Consider the following 23,492-nt stretch of genomic DNA (forward strand, 5'->3'; position numbering starts at 1 on the left):
ATGTCAGGGTTGCAATCAAGGTCTTACCTCTCTGCTGCTGTGGAATAACTTGCATCACTGACACATGTGCCCCATTAGGAAGTTCTCTAGTAGACTGAAGTCTCCAGGATAGTTGCGATTGTGGTTAATTATAGGAAAAATAAAGGTATATGCTTGTACACCTTGTAAGTAACACTCCTAGTAGTAATGCTCTAATTCATAGGCATAGCGCCATTAGAAAGGGGTAGAGCTTATTAAATTGAAGTTATGCAGTGACATTTTCTACATATCTAGCATGAAAGAATTGTAGACTGAGCAGAGAATTGGGATTCAGGTGCTCCCAAGATCCATTTCTGGCTCGAACACAGACTCTGAAGCCTTGGCAAGTCCTCATGGCTGCATCTCCACTAGGGCAAATTTCCTAAGAATTTCCCTCCATTGCTAACACCATGTTTAGCTATTTTGGGAGCTTTGGTGTAGGTAGGATGCCAGCTGCTGTATGCATTAAACACAATGCACCTAACCTTGCTTTGGAACAGGCTTAATCTTATGTAGATAGGGACTTACAGCCATTTTACTAAGACACAGAATTTAATAATATTTTCTTCCCTTCCTCCAAGGAGTGAAGTGATTTAATATTCGTAAGATGCTTTGAAGATTAAAGTGCTACATGTTATTACAAGTGCAAAGAATGTATTTTTTCCCTACCACCCATCTTTTCCATTCAAGTTATTTCTATCAAAGGAACTCAGTTTCACCATGGGGGGAAAATAAAAATCACAGAAAAAAGGAGGGGCAGCCTTGGTTCAGATATGTAAAACATTAATATTAAGCCAATAAATATATTTTCCTTATGGAACAATGAATTTTATTTTGATTTTTAAACAGAGCTGTGCAGAGACTATCCAGTTCACTGACTACTCCATGGAACTCAAGAACAATGGTCATTAGAAAGGATAAAGGGAAGCAATTTGTAGCCTCCTCTCTCCCCACCACCCCCTGCAGTTTCTCATCTCAATAGGCACACAGGTAAACATACTCCTTTTGTATGACAACATATCTCCAAGATAATGACACACTGTATTTCTTAGTTGCTGTTAACCTTGCTTTATTCTTAATCTTTCCAATCAGGACAGGAAAAATACCAGTCTTCTCATTTAAAACAAAACCTGAAGCAGAAATTAGGATACTGCAAGATTAGATCAGTTTAAATAGATGATATATATACCATATATAGAGCTGTGCCACTCATTAGGTGCATCATGGGAATGGTAAACTAGGGTCATCCCTAGGGGGGGTGCGGGGTCCAGGGAGGAAGTGATGAATCCATCATTTCCGGGACTGACCACACCTGGTGCTGGCCAATTGAATCGGCAGCTGTGTGCCCCCCCACCCCAAAGCACAGGGCCCAGAGTGGTTGCCCCAATTTGCCATGGCCAAGAGATGGCTCTGGTAATCACTATCTTCTGAAGCATTGGGTGTTAGTCACTGCTGAAACTGTTACCATACTTGATGGACCAATGTATTGATTTGATATGGAAAATTCTAAGTTCCTATTATCTTTTAAAGAGAACAGAAGATCAAAGGACTATAGCACCAGTGGTGATACTAAAATCCTAGGAGAATGCAAAGATTTTTGGGATATGTGTTTATATGGCCCCCTACCACTGTTGCCTGGGAGTGCTTCACAAACCTTAGGGAATGTTCACTGCCCAGCACAGCAGAGCTGGCAGAGTGTGTGTGTGTGAGATGTACATTGCACCCTGTTAAAAGGTGCAGCAGAGATTGCTGCTCTGTGAACTCCTACAGCCTACCAGCATGCACTGTTTTCTCTTTTGCCTGTCAGTGTGGCTGTGGCTTACAAAAATGATTAGAGGTACAGAGACTTTTATATGAGGAGAGACAGAGAAGATTGGGACTGCTCAGTTTAGAGAGGGGATTAGCCAAAGGCGAAATGATAGAAATATACAAGATAATGAATAATATTGAGAAGGCAAGTCTGGCTCCCACATTTACCCACTTAAGATGTCATTTAATGAAACAGAAAGGTAACAAATTTAAAACCGATAATAGGAAATATACACACGCAGCACAATTAACCTGTTGATCTCATTGCCACTAGATATAACTGAGACCAAGAGATTAGTAGGATTAAAAAAAAAAGATTGGACATTTATATGGGAAATTAAAACCACCCAGAGTTACATTAGATAGGACATTAGATAGGACTTCTCAAACTCTGATAGAAGAGATGACATTTTAATAAAGAGTGTCATGGACCAACATACCTCCTATTTGAGATCACACGAAGCATCTCCTTCCCCGATATGTGATCTGTACATATCATCCCTGTGGCAAGCTAAAAAGATAGCTAAAATGTAGTATTATACTTTTGTATTACCACTATTCCATGCAGGCAATTTTAAAATTGTATAAATGTACAAAAGTATATACAATATTTTAATAGTCTTTTAATTAAATTGAGTGGCTGTAAGCAAGGAGGAGCAGCACCATGTGATCAGCCCATGCTCTAAGGTCCTCAGACCACTGTTTGGGAGCCCTTTAGATAAGGTATAATATACATCAGTTAGTAATTGGCCTACTCCCTAAAATATGTTTGCATCTGGAGAGAGACGCTCCAAACTAGCTTAAATTTTTAAAAGTGGCCTCTATTTCTGTGGACCTAGTTTTGCACCAACAATTAATTTTGGGATGGATGGTAGCAAGTAGAGATCTACCAAACTCTGTGTGTGAGCAAGCCAGGTAGATAGCTGTCCAATAGTTGTTACCATTTTGACTCCCAATTAATTACTGGTGTAAAACTATGCCCACAAAATTAGAGGGCACTTCTGGAAATTAAGCCTGGTAAGGACTGTCTTAACTGTGTTCCTGGTGCTGTACAGCCAAAGAAGAAATGTATGTAGTATGCATTTCAGTTTAGAAAACATTTGGGACTCTTTAGAACAAAAGATGCCTTAATAATAAAGGTATCTAATAAGATCTGGAGCAAGTTACCCTCAGGAAAAATTTGTTTCCTGATCCACTTCTTTTAGACACTAATGTATGAATATCTTGTGTAGAATGAAAAAACCTCTCAAATAGGGTGAAATGACCCTCTGCATTAGGGATCTGCAAAGACAGGCATGCCTTTCCCTCATGCTTTTTGGACAACTAGTTTAACTTAACAGAGTATCTATTTTGTCTGAAGATTTGTTAGTCCACTTTTTCTCTGTATGTCTCAAATCAGAGAGCAAAACTAAGACCATCAGTGGAGCAGGGAGGGTAAGAAAATGCCATGCTTCAGGTTTTGGGGTGAAGTCATTAGCTCTTGCAAGATAAATAGAGAACCCTGAACTCTGATAAATGAGGGACTGAGTTTCAAATATTTTGGTTTTTATTGTGTTTTTTGGGTTGTTTTTGGTCTACATGGACCACAAAAATTAAAAATAGAATAGATCTGCTAAATCATGTAAATGTAGGAGTTAGTCCTTGGCTGTGATGTATCACTCATGAAACAGATTAGATTAAAACGTAAATTGCCTCTTGTCCTGTGGTCTCTTCTTCCTGACCCCTGAGAAATAAAATCACAGTCTCTTCTATTTTCCAAGAAATGATGAATGCTCTATTCTACCTCCCAAGAAATCTGACTCTCCCCTGAATATGACACCACTTCTCACTCACCTGCCCTCTGTAGTTTGTGCTAGTTTTCTATCTGCATCTTCAACCATTTTCCCCCGCCAAGAGAAGGAGATGTGAAAGCTTTCTGTTTCCTCCTATTTGTCCTACGGGATGGAGTCATCATGTGCATCCACTCAGGAGGAAGTTGTCTGAACATCTCCAATTGTCCCCCGGAAGAGGGGACTCCAATCTCGACAACTCCTTTAACTGCAAACTTTGCCCCCAGTGGGTCTCTCTGCAATTTTATCCTTCAATCATTTTACCCTGTCTCTCCTCTATCCCTGAGGATGTTCACTCTGTGACTCCCACCCAAACTCCAGCCTTCTGTCTCTTCTATGTCTGTCTCTAGGACTCCATCTGTGTGTGTGTCTGTTACTTGAAATCCCTTTTACTAGGGATATAATAGGGTAACTTTCCCCCATTCCTCTCACTCAGATACCCAAAGCTATTCCTCAGTTGAATCTTTCTTCCCCAGAGAAGTCTTTCCCCTGATACCTCTCTGCCCATCCCATCTTTGCCTTGCTCCTTCTGGATCTCTCTGGATTTATTCTGTGCTGCTCCATGTACCCCTGTAGACTGAGGACTCATCTGAACCTTGCTGGGTGATGGGAAGCTGCTCCAGCTCTTACTTGGAATACAAGACCCTGTGTTCCATGCTACCCAACCCAAATGCTAATCCCTGCTGTTACTAAGAAGGGATGATGCTGAGTCAGTGTGAGGAGACCAAACACAATAATAGGCTTGCAATATATCTAATCTATTACTGGTTTTGGAACTTAAACAGATTTTTAATTACAGTGGTGTTATGTCTGTCAAAAAAAATTCCAGTTTACTTTTAGAGTCAGAAAACCACTAAACCGTGTCTTCATGTGCAGAGTAACTACCACATGATCTTTACATGAGGACTGCATGATCCTTTGAGGTTCCGAGTGCCCTCAACTGTCACTGAAGCAAATGGGAGCTGAGGATGCTCAGCACTTTGTGTGATCAAGACTGTAGTAAGGTTCTCAGTTAAATCCTGATTTTACCGGTACAAATACATCAACTGTATTTAGTCGCCAGTGGTGACTAATAATTCCAGAGCCATTTTCTTTGCTCTTGGTTTATAATTTGGAAATGTTACTTTATTACTGTTTTACAAAAGTAATAAGCAGTGTTGCAAAAAGGTTTCATTTTGGCAAATTAAATGTGCAGTGGGATTTCTAATGCAGGCATTCATCCTGTGGGATTACACATCATCGTTTTGTGGAATTATTTCTGACATTTCATCTGTCATCCAGTCAGAATAACAAAACAAACTAGTGCTGTTCTCCTCTACTCAAAGAGCAACTTTTCGAGAGCCTTCCACGGAAAAAATATAATGATTATTGCTATCAAATTATGCTTGCAGAAGCAGAAAGGAAAAAAATTCTACATCAGTAAAGGCAAAAGAGCTATTGTACACCAATAATGTACCTTGGGAATCATTTAAATAAAATCTATCAGGTCAGATCTTTAGCTGGTAAAAACTGGCAATGGAGATATGCCAGTTTACACCAGCTAAGATTAGGTAAATGGAACCTAGGATTTGGATGCACTATCATTGAAATCAATGGCAAAATTCCCATTGAATTAAATAGGGGCAGGATAGGACCCCAAATGACTACTTTTTGTCTTTTGTTTAAACAAATTTCATTTTTAAACCATGAGAGAGATAAATAGGTTATCAACACAGCTTCTCATACTCTGTATTTACCAGGTCTTTCTTAAAATATAGAATACATGTCTTGGAGGCCAACTTGTTTATTTCAACCATGTCACTCCAGGAAAAATATGATCTAAACTACATTAGTTGTGATGTTTAAATACCAGAGCATCAGTGAATGAAAAGTGCAGTGTAGCTCATTTTTAGTGTATAATGCCTTCTTAATCTATATTAAAAAACATACATACAATAGGTCTCAGATTGGTTTCCCCACTCTGTAGAGATCTCCAAGGATATATATTGCAATTACATGAGTTATTTTTTGTCCTTTAATACCTAATATAATGTGCTTTGAAGTAACGTGGTCTCACACTGAAATCTACAATCAGACACCTAAACTAACAGAAAAGGTAAAACCGTCACAGAAGAGAATTTGGAGACGGAAGTATATAGTCAGATAAAGGAGAAGAAAGTTTTGAAAAGGATTGCAGAGGAGTAACAGGAGATATTACTAGTATGTTTCTTACTTCATTGTTGTTTTCTTTTAGTAAAAGTTCTATCAGCTGGGGAGATTTGCTCTCCTCTTTGAAGCTAGCTCTTGTTTCTCTGAAATCAGATTCCTTATTCCCAGGGCTCCACTCTGCAATGCCAGCACAAACATACACCAGCAGCTGCACAGAGCATTAAAGAATTAGCAAGAAACTATCAAAAATTACTTATTCCATTTTAGATCCATGTCTATGATTTTTACTTAGTAGGTTTGAAGTTTGAGGAATGAGTAGGGAAAAAAAAAGTCACACAGCAAATAAACAGTTTGAAAACATATACACATGAAGAATAAAAAGTGAAATGCATCTATATTTAATTAGAAAGATAATATCCATAGGTGAGAAGAACAAGATAAATCCCACCCCTCCACTACCTACACACATTGTGAATAAAGCTGTGTAGAATGTTCCGGATTAGATTAGATTAGGCCAGAGCCAGCCTTCTTTCTATAGCCTAATCTGGCAAGCAGGTGCAAGTCCAGCTATTTTTGCATTTTGACAGCACTGTGTGTAGTTAGGGACCAGATTCATCCATGGTGTAGGTCCTTGAAAGTCAATAGATGTACTGTAGATGAATTTGGTCCATAGAATTGGATGAATGAAGGAGCTAAATTTGAAATTCATGCATTGCTCCCAAAATTCTATCTTTTTTCATTGAACCAGAATTGATTCAGACTTTAAGGTCAGATGGGACTGTAATGATCAACTAGTCTGACCTCCTACACGTTGCAGGCTACAGAATCTCACCCACCCATTCCTGAAATAGACCCCATCCTCTGACTGAGTTACTGAAGTCCTTAAATCATGGTTTAAAGACTTCAAGTTACCAAGAATTCACCATTTACACTAGTTTAAACATGCAAGTGACCTGTGCCCCATACTGCAGAGGAAGGCAACCCTCCTTCTCCTCCCCCCAGATCTCTGCTAGTCATACCTAGGGAAAAAATTCCTTCCCAACCCCAAATATGATGATCAGTTAGACCCTGAGCATGTGGGCAAGACCCACCAAGCAGATACCTGGGAAAAAATTCTCTGTAGTAACTCAGAGCTCTCTTCATTTAATGTCCCATATCCAGTCACTGGCAGTTGCCTATGGGCCAAATGCCATTGTTGTAAGTCCCATCATACCATCCCCACCAGACATTTATCAAGCTCAGTCTTGAAGCCAGTTAGGCTTTTTGCCCTCACTTGGAAGGCTGTTCCAGAATTTCGCTCCTCTAATGGTTAGAAACCTTCGCCTAATTTTGAGCCTAAACTTGTAGATGGCCAGTTTATACCCATTTGTTCTTGTGTCCACATGGATGCTTATATAACTTTTCTCCCTCCCTGGTATTTATCCCTCTGATGTATGTATAGAGAGCAATCGTATCTCCCCTGAGCTTTCTTTTGGTTAGGCTAACCAAGCCAAGCTCTTTGAGTCTCCTCTTATAAGGTAGGATTTCCATTCCTCAGATCACACTAGAAGCCCTTCTCTGTGCCTGTTCTAGTTTGAATTCATCTTTCTTAAACATGGGAGACCAGAAATGCACACTGTATTCCAGATGAGGTCTCACCAGCCTTGTGTAATGGTACTAACGCTTCCTTGTCTCTACTGCAAATACCTGACCTGAGGCCAGTGGAGCTGGAACAATGTTTTATATTATATAATATGTTTATATTACTTCAAGCCAGAAGGCAGCACCCCCACCATCCTTAGTTCCAACACCTATGCCTGATGCATCCTAGAACTGCATTAGCCTTTTTCATGGCTGTATCACCTTGAGGGCTCAGAATCATCCTGTACACCCAGGTCTTTCTTTTCCTTTGTCGCTTTCACCTGATAATCCCCTCGCATATAGCAAAAATTCTTGTTGTTAGTCTCTAAATGCATGACCTTGTACTATTAAATTTCATCCCATTTCTATTACTGTAGTTTACAAGGTCATCCAGGATCTTCTTGTGTGATACTCTGGTCCTCCTTAGTATTGGCAATACCTCCCAAAATTGTATGATTTCTGACATTTTGTGTGTGAAAATGTGTTTGGATTTTAAATTTGTATATATCTGTTTGGCCTAAGTATATGTATGTGAAAAACCATTAAGAAAAATCACAAAAAATAATCCAGCAGGATCTGAACTGTCTTCATCTAGGATGTCTCTCCACATCCAGGTTAATAAATAATGCTCCACATTGCCCCAAACATACCTTCCAGAACTCACCCCTTAGCAAAACCCTTGAAGAACAGATCAGCCTTTCTGTTTGCCCTGAATCTGTCCTAAAGACCAACAGCTCTCTTGAACTATGCATGCTCTTCATGTAACATTAAGATATCGCAGGAAAACAAAGACACAGATGTGATTTTTGTGGCAAGTAATTTAGAAGTCTCAGCTATCAGCTTTAAGATGTCTTATTCCCAACCCTTAACCCCACTAAATGGAATTTAATAATATTTTGTAAGTTTTTCCTGGACAAAAACTATCCAATCCCCCTCTTCAGTGGAGGCAGGACTTTTCATATGTACCTTTATAGATGCTTGACTGTCACTGAACACAGAACTTTATGATATGTTCATATGTGGCAGGTGTGAAACTGTAGGCTGACTAACTGCCCCATAGTTTTGGTCTGGGGGAATTCCGTAAAGAACCACCCCTCTCCCCCACCCCCCAAAAAACAAAAAACAACCCAACCAACCAAACAAAAAACCCAATGAGATGCCTGTGGTGAGTCTTATTTCCAGGTGACCATTGGGAGTGCCTGAATTTCATTACCACCAAGTCCAACATCCCTGTGAGAAAGATCACTTGAACTATTCAATTGATTTATAACCCAGCACCTCATCTATCCTCCTTTATTAGCCAACATATACGTGCATGCAATTGATTAAATGTGTCCATTGCTTGAATGTCAGAAAATTATGCTGTAGAACAAGAGAACCTTAGGCCACCACAGCATGAGCTTGATCCTGCAATCCTTCCACAAGTGACCAGTCCTATGGGTTGAGTCTGCGATGAAAACTTTTAGCAATTCTCCCACTAATGGCTTAACCAATGACACCCAAATGTTACTGGTTCATGTACCACCTACTTAAAAATGGTTGTGAATTGAATGGACGGAACATCGAGGTCATGTACCACCGTTGGACACATACCACAGCCTGGGAATCTTCAGGTCCCAAGACCAATGCAACTCCACTTGTGGAAAAGATAGAATAATAGAATATTAGGATTGGAAAAGACCTAAGGAGGTCATCCAGTCCAATCTCCCACTCAAAGCAGGACCAACACCAACTAAATCATCCCAGCCAAGGATTTGTCAAGCCAGGCCTTAAAAACCTCTAAGGATGGAGATTCCACCACCTCCCTAGGTAACCCTTTCCAGTGCTTCATCACCCTCCTAGTGAATTAGTGTTTCCTAATATCCAATCTAGACCTCCTCCACTGTGACTTGAGAATATTGCTTCTTGTTCTGTCATCTGCCTCCACTGAGAACAGCCTAGCTCCATCCTCTTTGGAACCCCCCTTCAGGTAGTTGAAGGTTGCTATCAAATTCCCTTTCACTCTTCTCTTCTGCAGACTAAATAATCCCAGTTCTCTCAGCCTCTCCTTGTAGATCATGTGCCCCAGCCTCCTAATAATTTTCATTGCCCTCCGCTGGACTCTCTCCAATTTGTCCACATCCCTTCTGTAGTGAGGGGACCAAAACTGGACACAATACTCCAGGTCTGGCCTCACCATTGCCGAATAGAGGGGAATAATCCCTTCCCTCAATCTGCTGGCAATGCTCCTACTAATACAGCCCAATATGCCGTTCACTTTCTTGGCAACAAGGGCACACTGCTGACTCATATCCATAATTCTCATCCACTATGATCCTGAGATCCTTTTCTGCAGAACTGCTGCTTAGCCAGCATGGTGCATGGGATTCTTAGCGGTGCATGGCATTCTTCCTTTCAAAGTGCAGGACTCTGCACTTGTCCTTGTTGAAATTTATCAGCTTTTTTTTGGCCCAATCCTCCACTCTGTCTTGGTCACTCTGAACCTTATCCCTACCTCCAGCATATCTACCTCTCCCCCCATTTTAGTGTCATTTGCGAACTTGCTGAGGGTGCAGTTCATCCCATCATCCCATATTAGTGCAGACTAGGTGCAGGTGTTTTTACCACTATTATTTTTGGTCCTATTCAGAGCAGATTTGGAATTGCATATCTAATCAATCAGAGTTTTAATTTCAAAACGTGAATTTTAATCAAGACACAACTTAAAATTCACCTCGATGTTGGCTTGTTGCACAAATCATCCAACCTGGGAACAAAAATTATACCACCTGAAGCTAAGTGAAAATTTTGAATAACTGCATCAACACTTTTTCATGTGAATTGTTGCACTGCAGTCAAAGGCTTTCCATACACTGAGACTTTTTAGCAATTCTCCTGCCATTGGTCTAGCACATATTGGATTCAGGCATGCCATCCTAGGCTGTGCAGAGCTATTGCTGGCATTGGTGGAGCTACTACATCAGCATTGGAAAAATTGCTAAACATTCTTAGCATAGACAAAGCAATGGTCTGCAGTGGTACTATGCACATCATGATCATAGTAAGGGCTTTAAGGATTAGGCTTCATATTTGTACAGTGAATAAATGGTAGAAATAGGAAACAAGTATCAATATAAAACTAAAATGTCCAGACATTTTTCACTGCATATAATATGATACAGTTTAAACTAACACCATCAAATTTTAGTATGGCAGTTAAATTGTATAACTCCTAGCCTTTACGGTTTCAGTTATTGGGGGCCAGATTGTCAAAGGCATGTATGCATCTAAAGATGCAGATAGATGCCTGGTAGCATCTTCAAAAACGCCAAAGCACATTAAAACATGGATCTGGCCCTAGCTGATATACTCTGTCCCCTTCCTTATGAAAAAGATGAGGGTCCAGATGAAGGATGCTTTAACCTGCACAAGACAATGATGCTCACAACCCTTTCTGCTGCACCAAGCAGTACTGAAAGCCAGGCCCAATGCCATCTGCCATAGATCAGCCCTCTACTCCACAAACTGACCCCTGCTAGCAGGTCACCTGCTCCAAAACCTGCAAATATTATTATATAACTCCAAATGGCACCCTCCCCACAGCCAGACCTCCTGGGTGCTGAGAGAAGGCAATAAACAAAGAATGCTCTATGAGTTGTGAGAAAATGCCTCAGATGTCAAACAGAAATTAGTTGAGATTCCCTACTCACCACCCTACTGCCCTCCATTTCCTGAAGGGAAAGATGGGGGAATGAAAAGGAGGCCAAACACTGGGCTCTTGTGCCTGGGAGGAATAATACATGCCTCCAGGAGTGGAGAGAAGAGGGAACTGGGAGCCAATAAGAACCCACTAATGCGGATTAACCAGCCATTAGATGTGGCAGTGTCCAGATCATCTTGCCTTCTCCTGAGGCCAGATTGTTAAGGGACCCTCTCCCCTTTGTGATATCTATTGCCTGCTTGGCATGACCAAAACTCTCCCAATAATGGAGGTGGGGCAATTTATTTGTGGGGTGGAGTTGCGCAAATTTATTCAGTGAACAATTCTTGGTCTGCAGATCATTCTGAGCAGTTCACTGAAGTTGTTAAAAGTTAGCACTTGGTTAGTTTTAAAAGCTGTGTGATATTGTTGGTGTACCCTGATTGGGTGGCATATATCTAACCAAAGCTACCAACATTTTTGTATTTGAACATCATAGTAAAATCCATAATTGAAATATACCATAAAGCAAACAGATTAACTTTTGATAACTTTGAGCATCCAAACTTGAAAATAAGCTTTTTGTAAGAACTGGTACTTGGAAAGGAGATTTGCTAGTATATTTGGGGAAGTTAACAGAAATGGGGAGTGCATGAAGATGAAGTGAATTAGTTTTACTCATTTAAATAAATATTTGAGGAAAGTTCTTCTGGTAAAACACAAAATGTCAGTGATGTGAAAACAGAAGTGGATGGATATACAGCTATGCTAAATAAAAAATAAAAGATGCACAGGGCATTTATACCACTCAAATCTTCTTAAAATGGACAATGTCAAGGTAAAAAAACCCAACATATTTAAAACAATACCTGCCAATGTCACTAACTCCACAGTTGATTAACACTGAAAGAATTTAAAATTTGTAGTTCACCTTCTTCATTATTTATTTATTTTGCATGTCACTCAACTTGGAAAGAGAAACTAGACTAGTCAGTTTCACTTTCTGGTGTTCATACATGCGCACAATGCTGTCACGCTTAGTTTTCTAATGCTTTGGGGGAAAATGTGTAAATTAAGAAAAGTGCTGGAGATGCTAACAGACCCCAGTCATCTGTGGGCAGAACTGAATCTGGGACCTCTGGAGCTGAGTGCATGAGCTAAAAGCCAGCTGCCTGTTAGGTAAGGCTGTAGCACAAACTCATTTTCTCTCTCTCTCTCTAAGTGGTCTTGGTGCCCCTAGATGGGACAGAACACCCCACCCAGAAGGTGTGTGGGTTACATGTTCATATAGATTTCCTAATTATTTCTGTTCATTTTTATAGCTCCTCCTTTCCCCTTCTTAGTAGATAATTTGAGTCTAAGTGACCCCACAGTGTCCTTCAGAAATAAGCTTTTGATACTGCACCAGAACACAGAACTGAATTTCCAGCTGTGCCTGTGCTCTGTTTGTGCAAATGCAAAAATTGTGAGTGCACATGTATGCATCTATATGTTATAGGTGCAACTCAAATGCACACTTTTGAAAATGCTCCTACCTGCATGTATGCAGTGTTAGAAAGGTTGAAGTTCATGCACAGGTATTTGTATCCATAAAATGTGAGTCCATGTATGTGTAATGACAATTTTGTACATGCACAATTGGAGACAGCAGGTTGAAAACTTATCCCATGGTGCCATATTTTGTGTAGTTACTTTCCATGATATTTCTTGTGAGCAAGCAAAGTCCTTGTAACATAATCCATCTACTTAGATTCTATGGCAACACCTGTCATTGTAGTACCTAAGTGTCTCCGTAGAGACAATATTGAAACTCCTCAAGAGATAGTAATGGCACTACATTTATGATAACACCTGAGAAGCCTTTACAGGCCGCATATAACAGCTTGATGCTGTATTCCTTAAAGCCCCTGGAAATCCTTTTGAAGAATTTTGGGCATGCTAGGAAAGCTGGATTGGGCCATAAATCAGTATCAATTCGTAACAATACCTTTTAGTATCTTTGGAGTTACTAGGATCTTATCAAAGATCAATATACTTTAAAAAGAAGGTACAGAGCATAAATTTTGGGGGGAATCTTGTGTCTTACATTAACCCTTTCCCACTCTAAGAAGATACTATGCTGCAGTGGAAGAATCCACAAAAAGTCAAGCTGCCAAAGGTGAAACCCTGGTCCTGTCAAAGTCAATGGCAAAACTTCTTTTAACTTGAACAGGGCCAGGATTTTACCCCCAATGTGCAAAACGAATTTACCTCAGGAGGAATTTGTTAATTTGGTTTTGGTGTCCTTTGTGCAAGGCAGCAAAGGTCATGAATGTCTCAAATCAATATGGTTACAAAAAGCATAAGAGGTAAGTGTTCAAGTTATTGCATTTGCTATACAAGCAAGGTTAGTGTGGACTAGAAAATCTATCACGTTACAAAAAGACTAATCAATCATTCCAACAGGCAGCGCTAGGAAATGTAGGGTAAAATGCTCATCTCTGATCTGTATTGCGGATCATTTGCCTTTCTGCATTCATTCCACATGTAAAATCCTTAATAACATCAACAAGCCTGGTGGAAAAAGCAAATGCCAAGGTGACCCTAATGAGGAAGTGACTTTATAATTTATAGCTTTGAAAAAATTAGTTACATTCTTGATTGAATTATATTATTCTTTTAAGTTAAATTACCATTACATCTTTTGGGTGAGGATACCAAGTAGTGTCATAGAGCAAGCCATAAGGCAGCACCAGAAAAATATGATAAAAAGATATTTAAAACAGTAACCCTGATAAAAAATGTGATTGTACATGGAGCCTTCTGGAGAATGCTATGCATCCCCAGCTTTCTTGCAGGAGGCATGCAGCATCTTGCAGCAGGAGCTCAGCACCATGCAGGATTGAGTCCCCAAAGAGAGATTCTATCATGGTTGATCTTTCTGTGAACTAGACTCCAACATGGCACTGAGAACCTAGAAAAACAACTTCAGTAATTCAGAACCATTCACTTCCCCCCTTAGTCTTGTATTTCCTTTTTCTAAAGAGTTTTTTATATTTTGCAACTATTACATTTGGGGTCAGAGGACAATGGTAGAGTTCTGGAAGGAGAATTATTTTTACTATATCCTTAAAATAACTCTTCTGCTATGGTAAACATTGGAAGGCTACAAAGATGCACAAACATCTGAATGATCACACATCTTATTCTTATTATACAGCCATCTCATTCAGTCACAGAAACAATTAAAATTCCTCAGAAGCATGAGAGTAAGCGCCACACCATTCATGTTTGACTAGCCAGATGTGATGGCAAATTCCAGTACTATTTGACACAGCAGTGACTGTCCATTTCCTGCTGGTTATCTCTCTCTCTTCCTCTTAACGGTTGTGAAAAGAAACACAGAGGAGATTCAAAGGAACTCACTGTAATAACAATTCTACAGTCATCTTCTAGAGTTAAAACTGAAACCTTCCTGCTCCCATCTTCTTCATCTCATGTGGTATAATTCCAGAACCTTTATTTCATGAGGTTTTCCAGTGCCCCTTACTTTTTCTCCTTTTAACACCATCCCTGTTCAGGACAAACTTTGACTCTTTGCCAATTCAGTGTATTTAAAATAGCATACAAATAAAATAGCAGAAGGTACAGAATTCAGGACAACACGGTGCTGGTAAATTAAAAATACTGATTTTTATTTGTTCCTGGATATTTTCTTAACCCAGTATAATTCAGACTGTACTAATTGAAGCACTGATACCTATGTTTGTTTATGGGTTCTTTATCTAGAAGACCTTCATTTATTTAATAACAACTCCCCTAGCCACCTGTGACTGCTTCTTCAGGACCTTTTAAAATATTTTGAATTTACCCCTGCTTGCAGTGCAGGAGATTCTTTAAAACTGCAGATGTTTTCTGTGTAGCATTCACATCTCATGAATCACAGGTGAAAGTAAGTTGTCTCTTTTTAGAGTGTGTGCTACATACGTTTGTGCATGATTCAAATATATAAGTAATGCTTTGCAATAGATCTTTTTCGTTTCTTAATCACACACAAATGTGTGCACGCAAAGTAGTAGAAAAAGAAGTTTCCAGAAGTGTGATAATTCCAGATCTTCTTCTTGTCATTTGTACAGTATGAACAGATGTATAGAGGAAGCTATAGCATAAACAGAGAAAAGGCTCAATTTTCTATCCAGTTTAATTTGCCAGAGCACGATCTTTTGCCCATATGCTGAAAACAGGAACATGTCTTCACTCACAACCTGCAAACCAGTTAACTGAAAGACTGGCAGCTGGTTGAATAGAATGCACACCTTACACTTAGTTCCAGGCAGGCAGTGTTTTAATCACAGTCATGGTGATGAAAGGGTGGCAGGGCTCACCTTTCACACACAAACCCAACATAATGTCTCAGCTGCAATCCAAACCATTTCCTGCTTCAGCATTCCTGACACACACGCTGCGAGCAGCATACTTTAAAATATAACCAGCCTGCATTTCCCTGTGTCATTTTACATCACTGATCCTTAAAACACAGCCTTTTAGAATTCTCCCTCTAATCATGGGGGCATCTTGGAAGACTTTTTGTCCCAGTGAATTGTAAGAATTCCATCGAATACATTTACTGGAAAAAAAAAGAAGAAAATGAACTGAAATGAATTTTAAACAGCCCACTTATTCAATTAGTGCTATATTTCAAAGTCAGGCTCCTACATTTCAGAAAATGGTGTAAGACATGTTACAATGTAATTTTTCCTTTTAGAGATTTATTTTCAGAAAATTGACACCATTTATTACATGAATGCACAAACGAGATATAATCTCTCTCTATATATATACACACATATGCTTTAGGCTGAAGTACATTTTGCTTTTTGAGCAAGTATGTGAGAACTCTGCAGAAATGGTGCCCATTTTCTATTAATCAGACTCTGCATTTGAGTATGGATATATACATTCCACACAAAACACTATAGGCCAGATGGCAAATCCTTTATTCTCATTCATGAGAGGGTACTCACACCAGTAGCCCCACTGATTTCAACACCAGTGAGAATAAGGTCTTATGTTAAGAGAACACTAAGGCCCAGTATTGCAATCTGACTGGTGCACCTGTGAATGCGCATAGACATCCAACTGACTTCAGTGGGACACAGGGTTGGTACTCCTGCATGGATCATGTTGCAAGGCCATAGTTGCAAGGTTAAGCAACAAAAGATAGTACACCTCTACCCCGATATAACACTGTCCTTGGGAGCCAAAAAATCTTACTGCATTATAGGTGAAACTGAGTTATATTGAACTTGCTTTGATCTGCCGGAGCATGCAGCCCCCCCCGCCCCGCCCAGAGCACTGCTGTCCTGTGTTATATCTGAATTCATGTTATAATGGGTCTCGTTATATCGTGGTAGAGGTGTAATTGACAAGCTTAAAGTTAAGTGTACAACCTTAAATCTGCCTTCCTTGGGGTATATTAGTTTTTAGTTACATGGCCATGTAGTATTCTTCCATCTAATAATGCTGTATCTTGTGTACAGTATTTCTGTAGCCTGCTTGTCTCAAATATCTATAAGGCAATGGGCAATACTCAGATATCCACCCCAAACACATTGCCAAAAACTCATCCATTTCATCCTCACCCATAACAACATTACATTTAACAGCAAAAGCTGTGTCCAAGCCATGGGTACTAGGATGGCTCCCCCATATGCCAACCTCTTCATGGGCAGGGCCGGCTCCAGGCACCAACTTAGCAAACAGGTGCCTGGGGCAGCCACTCTGGAGAGGGGTGGCACATCCAGGTATTCGGCAGCAATTCGGCAAAGGGTCCCTCTCTCCCACTTGGAGCAAAGGACCTCCCATCGAATTGCCGCCGATCAGGATCGCAATTGTGGCTTTGTTTTGTTTTTTGTTTTGTTTTTTTGGCTGCTTGGGGCATCAAAACCCCTGGAGCCAGCCCTGTTCATGGGTCACTAAGAGGAAGAATTTATGGAAGAAAGCACCACAAAACCAATGATACATCTGGGATACATCAATGATATTTTCATGCTCTAGACAAACAACTTAAATTCCTCATAGATTTCCACCACAACTTCAACAACCACCACTCATCCATCAAATTGTCTTTAGAACATTCCCACAGCAGCATCAGTGTTCTTGGACACCACTATCAGCTTCAGCAATGGAACCCTACAGATAACTACATGCAAAAAACACGCAGATAACCACACTTACCTCCACAGAGCCAGTAACCACACCAGACATGCCAAGAAATCAGTTATCTACAGCCAGGCAATCAGATACCACAGAATACTCTGAGGAGAAAGTCTGGATACATACCTTAAGACACTTAAAACTGCCTTCAGCAGACATGGACAGTCCTCCAGAGAAATAGGTCACATAATGGAAAAGGCCACCCAAATACTCGGAGAGATCTTGCTTCAATACAGAAAAAAACAAAAACAAGCACAAAACCCACAAACACCCAAGCCCCGCATCCCTCCCACTGAACGAACAGCCCATATGTCACCTACAACAGGAACCCATATGGAAGATCAGCAAACAACTTACTTAATGGAGCCATGTCCTGAAAGAAACTTTCCCACCTCTCCTTCTGGCCTTCAAACAGTCCAACAGCTTTCCAAACTTATCATTAGAAACAAACTCCCCACAGACCACAATTCAAAGTGGCACCAGACCCTTCCGTGACAAGAGATGCAAAACCTGCAGACATATTTTCATTGCTATGATGATCAATACCCCAACAACACACCTTTCGAGATCCATGGGTCCTACACATGCCAATCACAACATGGGGTGTACTTCATCCAGAGCATTAAATGCCCTCAAAACAACAACTATGTGGGTGAAACTAGACAATCACTATGCTCTCGAATGAGCTAACACAGACAAACAATAGAAGACAAAGACACCCTATCACCCATGGGCAAACACTGTTCACAAATTGCAAATCACTCCAAATCAGATTTCTCAGGCCACATCCTCAAAGGAAACGTGCACAACACCTTCAAAAGATAAACATGGGAAAATTAAATTCATAAGTCTGCTAGACAACAAAAATGCTGGGCTCAGAGACATTGTTTTATGCCTCATTATAACAGTATGTAACCTACTAACCCTTCTTTGTCCTGTGACTGCAGAAGTGTTAATTGCTCACCTCCCATTAACTAGTCTCCTGCAACATGTTTGAACGCCTCATTCTTAACAAAAAGAACAGGAGTACTTATGGCACCTTAGAGACTAACAAATTTATTTGAGCATAAGCTTTTGTGGGCTACAGCCCACTTCATCTGATGCATTCTTAACAGTCCCACCTTGTATTTACCTGTGATACTCATTACTTTTTCCAGATGTGAAAAAGACCTATGTGCAGCTTGAATCTTCCACTAACAGAAGTTGGTCCATTAAAAGATATTATCTCACCCACCTTGTCTCTCTAATGTAATATCACACAGTATTTTTCCTACTGTCTTAAGTGTATACAGTAGTTGTACTTTAGAGACATTACTGGTTGCAGCAGTATTCACTATACTTGAAATGGAGAATACATGAGAATCAATAATGCTTGTAGAAATGGAATGAACTTTTTAAGTGCACCTATTCTGTGTGGGAATCTTCCTTTGCATTCCTGTATACATTGTCAATACATTTTTACTGATGTGTATGTCAAAAATTTTGAACTCGGTTGTCTAAAGTTAAGCACATTAAGAGTAGCCATTTTCAGAAGTGCTGAGCATCCACATTTACAGTTGATTTCATTAGGATTTGTGGGAGCTCAACACCCCTGAAAATCTAGTCACTTACTTAGGTGCTTACATTTAGATGTAAAGTTAGACACCAATAGTTGAAATTTTAGACACCAATATTTGAAAAATTTGGCCTTAGACATTGGATGATTTGTCCCCTTCTTTCCAAGTTATGTGTTTCTAATAATCTGGGGCCTGATCAGTGCTTAATTTGTGTCAGGACTTGCCAGTTCTTGGCAGTTCATAGCTCCAGCACCTCTGGGCTTGCTGCATCAGTTAAGAAAGTAAAAAAAAAAAAAATTTGCTTGAGCCCTGGCACCTCTTTCATTACAAATTAAGCACTGGGCCTGATCCACGCCTTACTGAAATCAAATGAAAAGATAGCCTTAGGCCTGGTCTACACAACGGGGTTAGGTTGAATTTAGCCGCTTTAAGTCGATTTAAAAATGACTGCATCCACACAATCAACCCCGTTCCGTCAACCTAAGGGCTCTTAAAATCTACTTCCGTACTCCTCCCCGGCGAGGGGAGTAGCACTAAAATCAACCTTGCTGGGTCGAAGTTGGGGTAGTGCAGATGCAAATTGACAATATTGGCCTCCGGGAGCTATCCCAGAGTGCTCCATTGTGACTGCTCTGGACAGCACTTTGAATTCCGATGCACTAGCCAGGTACACAGGAAAAGCCCTGGGAACTTCTGAATTTCATTTCCTGTTTGGTCAGTGTGCCGAACTCAACAGCACAGGTGTCCATGCAGTCCCCCCAGAATCGTAGAGCAGAGAATGTTTCTACGCTCCCCCATCAACTCCATCTCTGAGGTTATCACAGATTAGAAGGTGAAAAAACCTGCACTTGTGATGACGTTTTCTGAGCTCATGCATTTCTCCCGCACTGATAGGGCACAGCTTAATGCATGGAGGCATTCAGTGGCAAAGGCCAGGAAAGAATTAAGCGAGCATGAAGAGCGGAAGCAGGACACAATGCTGAGGCTAATGGGGGAGCAAATGGACATGAGGAAGCATCTGTTGGAGCTGCAGGAAAGCCAACAAGAGCACAGATCCCCGCTGCATCCGCTGTATAACTGCATGCCTCCTCCCCAAGTTCCATATCTGCCTCACCCAGACGCCCAAGAATGCAGGGGCGGGGGAGGCTCCGAGCACCAAGCCACTCCACTCCAGAGGATGGCCCAAGCAACAGAAGGCTGTCAGTCAAACAGTTTGATTTGTAGTATGGCTCTCCCTTACTCTCACAGATATTATGGAGCACACAGCAAGCAGCAATAACAATGGGAATGTTGGTTGCGCTGAGGTCTGACCAACAGGGCCAGAGAGCTTTTAAACATCCAAAGGCACATCCTACCACCATTCTGCACTTGCTCAGCCTATAGTTGAACTTCTCCTTACTACTGTCCAGGCTTCATGAATGGATCCCCCGAGCAGGAGAGCAGAGTTGCAGCGGAAGTGGTGGACAAGGACGGTTAGTAGTCCTACTGCACCATCGCTGGGGAGCAGGACAGCAGAGTTGCAGGGGAAGTGGTGGAGCCGTACACCATTCCCTGGAGGTTGCTAGGAGCCGGGCAGGGAAGACGTTCCCAGAACCCCCGGCCCAAACTACATGTCCAGCAAGGACGGGTACCAGTCCTACTGCACTGCCTGTTGCAAAGGCAAGGAGCTGCTGCTGTGTAGCAATGCCAGCTGCTGCAGGTGCTTCTGTGTCAAATGCTTAGAGATCCGGGTAGGGCAAGGCAAAAGAGAAAGAGCCCTGGAGCTGTTACATGTGTTAACCACAGAAGTGTTATGGGGTGTTACAGAACTGACCAGACTGGAATGTACGGCTGCAAGACTTCTTCACCAGCGACAAAGGACAGGATTATGATGCATCTAAAATCTAAAAAGGCCCGCACATTTCCCATAGTCACTACCCTTGATAACAGAATGTCAATGATTGCATTGGCTACTTGGATCACAGCAGCCCCCACAGTAGACTTGCCCACAACAGCAGCAGTGATGGTGAGCTGAGCGGCCCCATGCTTGCCGTGGTATGGCGTCTACATGGGTAACCCAGGAAAAAAGGTGCAAAACGATTTTCTGATGTTACTTTCATGGCAGGAGGGGTGACTGACATGTACCCAAAACCAGCCACGACAATGTTTTTGCCCCATCAGGCATTGGGATCTTAACCCAGAATTCCAATGGGCAGCGGAGACTGCGGGAACTGTGAGATAGCTACCCACAGTGCAACGCTCCAAAAGTCAATGCTAGCCATGGTAGTGAGCAGGGCTGGCGCTTCCATTTAGGCGACTGCGGGGCACCAGGATTTGCGGGGGTGGCATTTTGCTGCCCTCGGTGGTAATTCGGTGGTGGGGGGTCCTTCCATGCTCTGGGTCTTCAGCGGCATTTGGCGGTGAGAGGTCCTTCCGTGCTCCGGGTCTTCAGCGGCAATTCTGTGGTGGGTCCTTCACTCGCTCTGGGACCTGCCGCTGAAGTGCCCTGAAGACCGGGAGTGCAGAAGGCCCCCCCGGCCGCTGAATTGCCGCCGACCGGGAGCGCGGAAGGACCCCCACCTAGGGCGCCAAAAAACCTGGCGCTGCTCCTGGTAGTTAGAACACACTCCGCTGACTTAATGGGCTTAGTGTGGACATATGCAATCGACTGTATACAATCCATTTCTAAAAATCGACTTCTATAAAATCGACATAATTTTGTAGTGTCGACATACCCTTAGACTGCTTTGGGGATTGGATTGAGCCCTAAATCAGCAGTCATATGCTCTATGTATTTCTTTTCAACTAGCAGTACAGCCTTAGGTATAATTCAAGGATAAAGAAGTTGACTAAGGCTATGGCTATACTACAGAGTTTATTCTGATGCAGCTGTGGCACCATAGCACTGCTAGTCAGATAATCTAAGCTGATGCGAGAGAGCTTTCCCGTCATTTTAATAACTTCAGTCCCTGTGAGTGGAAGTAGCTATATTGGTGGGAGAAACTCTCCTGATGACATAGTGCTGTCCGCACTGGTGCTTAGGTCGGTGTAACTTACGTTACTTGGGAGTGGCTTATTCATACCCCAGAGTAATATATTCATACCGATTTAAGATGTAGTGTGTACATAATCTAAAAAGCTAATTTAGCTGCACAAGCATGCACAGCAGAACAGTAATTAGGTGCAGCTCAGTAGATCAGGCATTTAACTACGAAGCTAAGTTACCTACAAACTTTAGGTAGCTTATACATGTTAACATCTTTTCACTGTTACTATATCTTTTTATACTATCTATGGTATGAAGTATAAGCACTGTTTAATGTGCACTTTTCTTATAAGTTTCAGGGGCACAGGGTAATACACAGAACTGCAAGATACTTTACATGTGCATCAAAGGTCTTAATCCTGAAATTTACAGCAAGCAAAAGGATTGTTATGCCTATTCATAGTCCCATTGCATTGGGGCTTAGACTGATAAAACTATATGATATATTGAAATAGTATGTGCTCCTGTAATTAAAGAGTATATTATAAAACAGAAGCCAAAAAGGATCTGAGTTAAAGCTGCATATGCAACCTTAATTTTTTAATTTCTGATGTTTAAAAACGTAAACATACAATCTCACAGGCTCTTTAACAGTCTTTTGTATGAAGTATTTCTTTTTACATGGAAAAGAGAAACAAGTAAAAGACATGTACACTCCAAGGCTTGAAAGCTCTGTAGCTTTGATAACAAGTTGGCAGTAGGTCATTTACATTCTGTAATTCAGAACCAATTCTCTAGCTATTACTGGAATGACCAGTCTCCTAAAACTGGGAGGACCCATAGGAAAAATGCTCCTTCCTTGTGAATCTGAGTAGCTGTAGAACTCCTGAAGTTCACCATACCAGATCTTCCTCTTTCTCATCTTACAAAGAGTGAAGAAGCCATCCTAACCTCTTTGCATAGTATAATTTCACGTGGACTAATCAAGAGAACCTCCAAATTCTTTACCTCACTCAGGGTACACCTTCAGTACACTTTTCACTAGGCAGCTATGTTAGTTGGCATACAGCCAGCTCCGCTTTTCTTAGCATGCACTTTGTGAGCTAAACAGAACATTCTGCCCCAAAACCATATATATATATATATATACACACACACACACACACACACACAGCATGCAATTGTCAAAATTCCTGAAAAGTCAGTAATATCTGAATCAAATTTCACCAGAACACATGAAGACAATTCTCTCGGGAGACTATTTCCATGCCAAATTTCAGCTTCTGACATCTAGTAATTTTGGTTGTAGAACTATTAATAAAAGCTTCAATTTTTTTTTATTATTGGAAAGGGGGTGGGAGAGAAGCAAAAGACTATTCTCCCTCTAATAAAAAATAGCAAACACTGTTCTTGTTCAAACTCAAAACACTAACCAACCAATAACCACCGCCACAACACTCTCTCTCTCTCTCTCTCTCTTTTGGCCAGAGAACAGAGACCAAGCCTGGAAAAGTTTAGCCCAAGATGTGAAAGTTTCAGGAAGGTCTGAACTATTGAATACAAGAGGTTAGAATGGAAATGTTACATAACTATAGTTATTTCTTCTGTTGCCCAACAATACTCAATGATATGAGATTGACATAGAAATACAAAGATTAGTCAGTGTAAAAGTA

General features: G+C 41.0%; 1 long non-coding RNA gene across 4 annotated transcripts in view; it reads left to right on the forward strand.

The window, feature by feature from the left end:
* Positions 1 to 870: 870 nt before the first annotated feature.
* Positions 871 to 23,492, forward strand: part of LOC115653946 — a 31,681-nt gene continuing 9,059 nt past the window's right edge. For all 4 annotated transcript variants that reach the window (XR_004001042.1, XR_004001043.1, XR_004001041.1 and 1 more), the window contains exon 1: positions 871 to 1,008. This is a non-coding gene — a long non-coding RNA (uncharacterized LOC115653946). The remainder of the gene's footprint in view (positions 1,009 to 23,492) is intronic.

The sequence above is a fragment of the Gopherus evgoodei genome, chromosome 6 (genome assembly GCF_007399415.2).
Source record: "Gopherus evgoodei ecotype Sinaloan lineage chromosome 6, rGopEvg1_v1.p, whole genome shotgun sequence".
NCBI lineage: Eukaryota > Metazoa > Chordata > Testudines > Testudinidae > Gopherus > Gopherus evgoodei.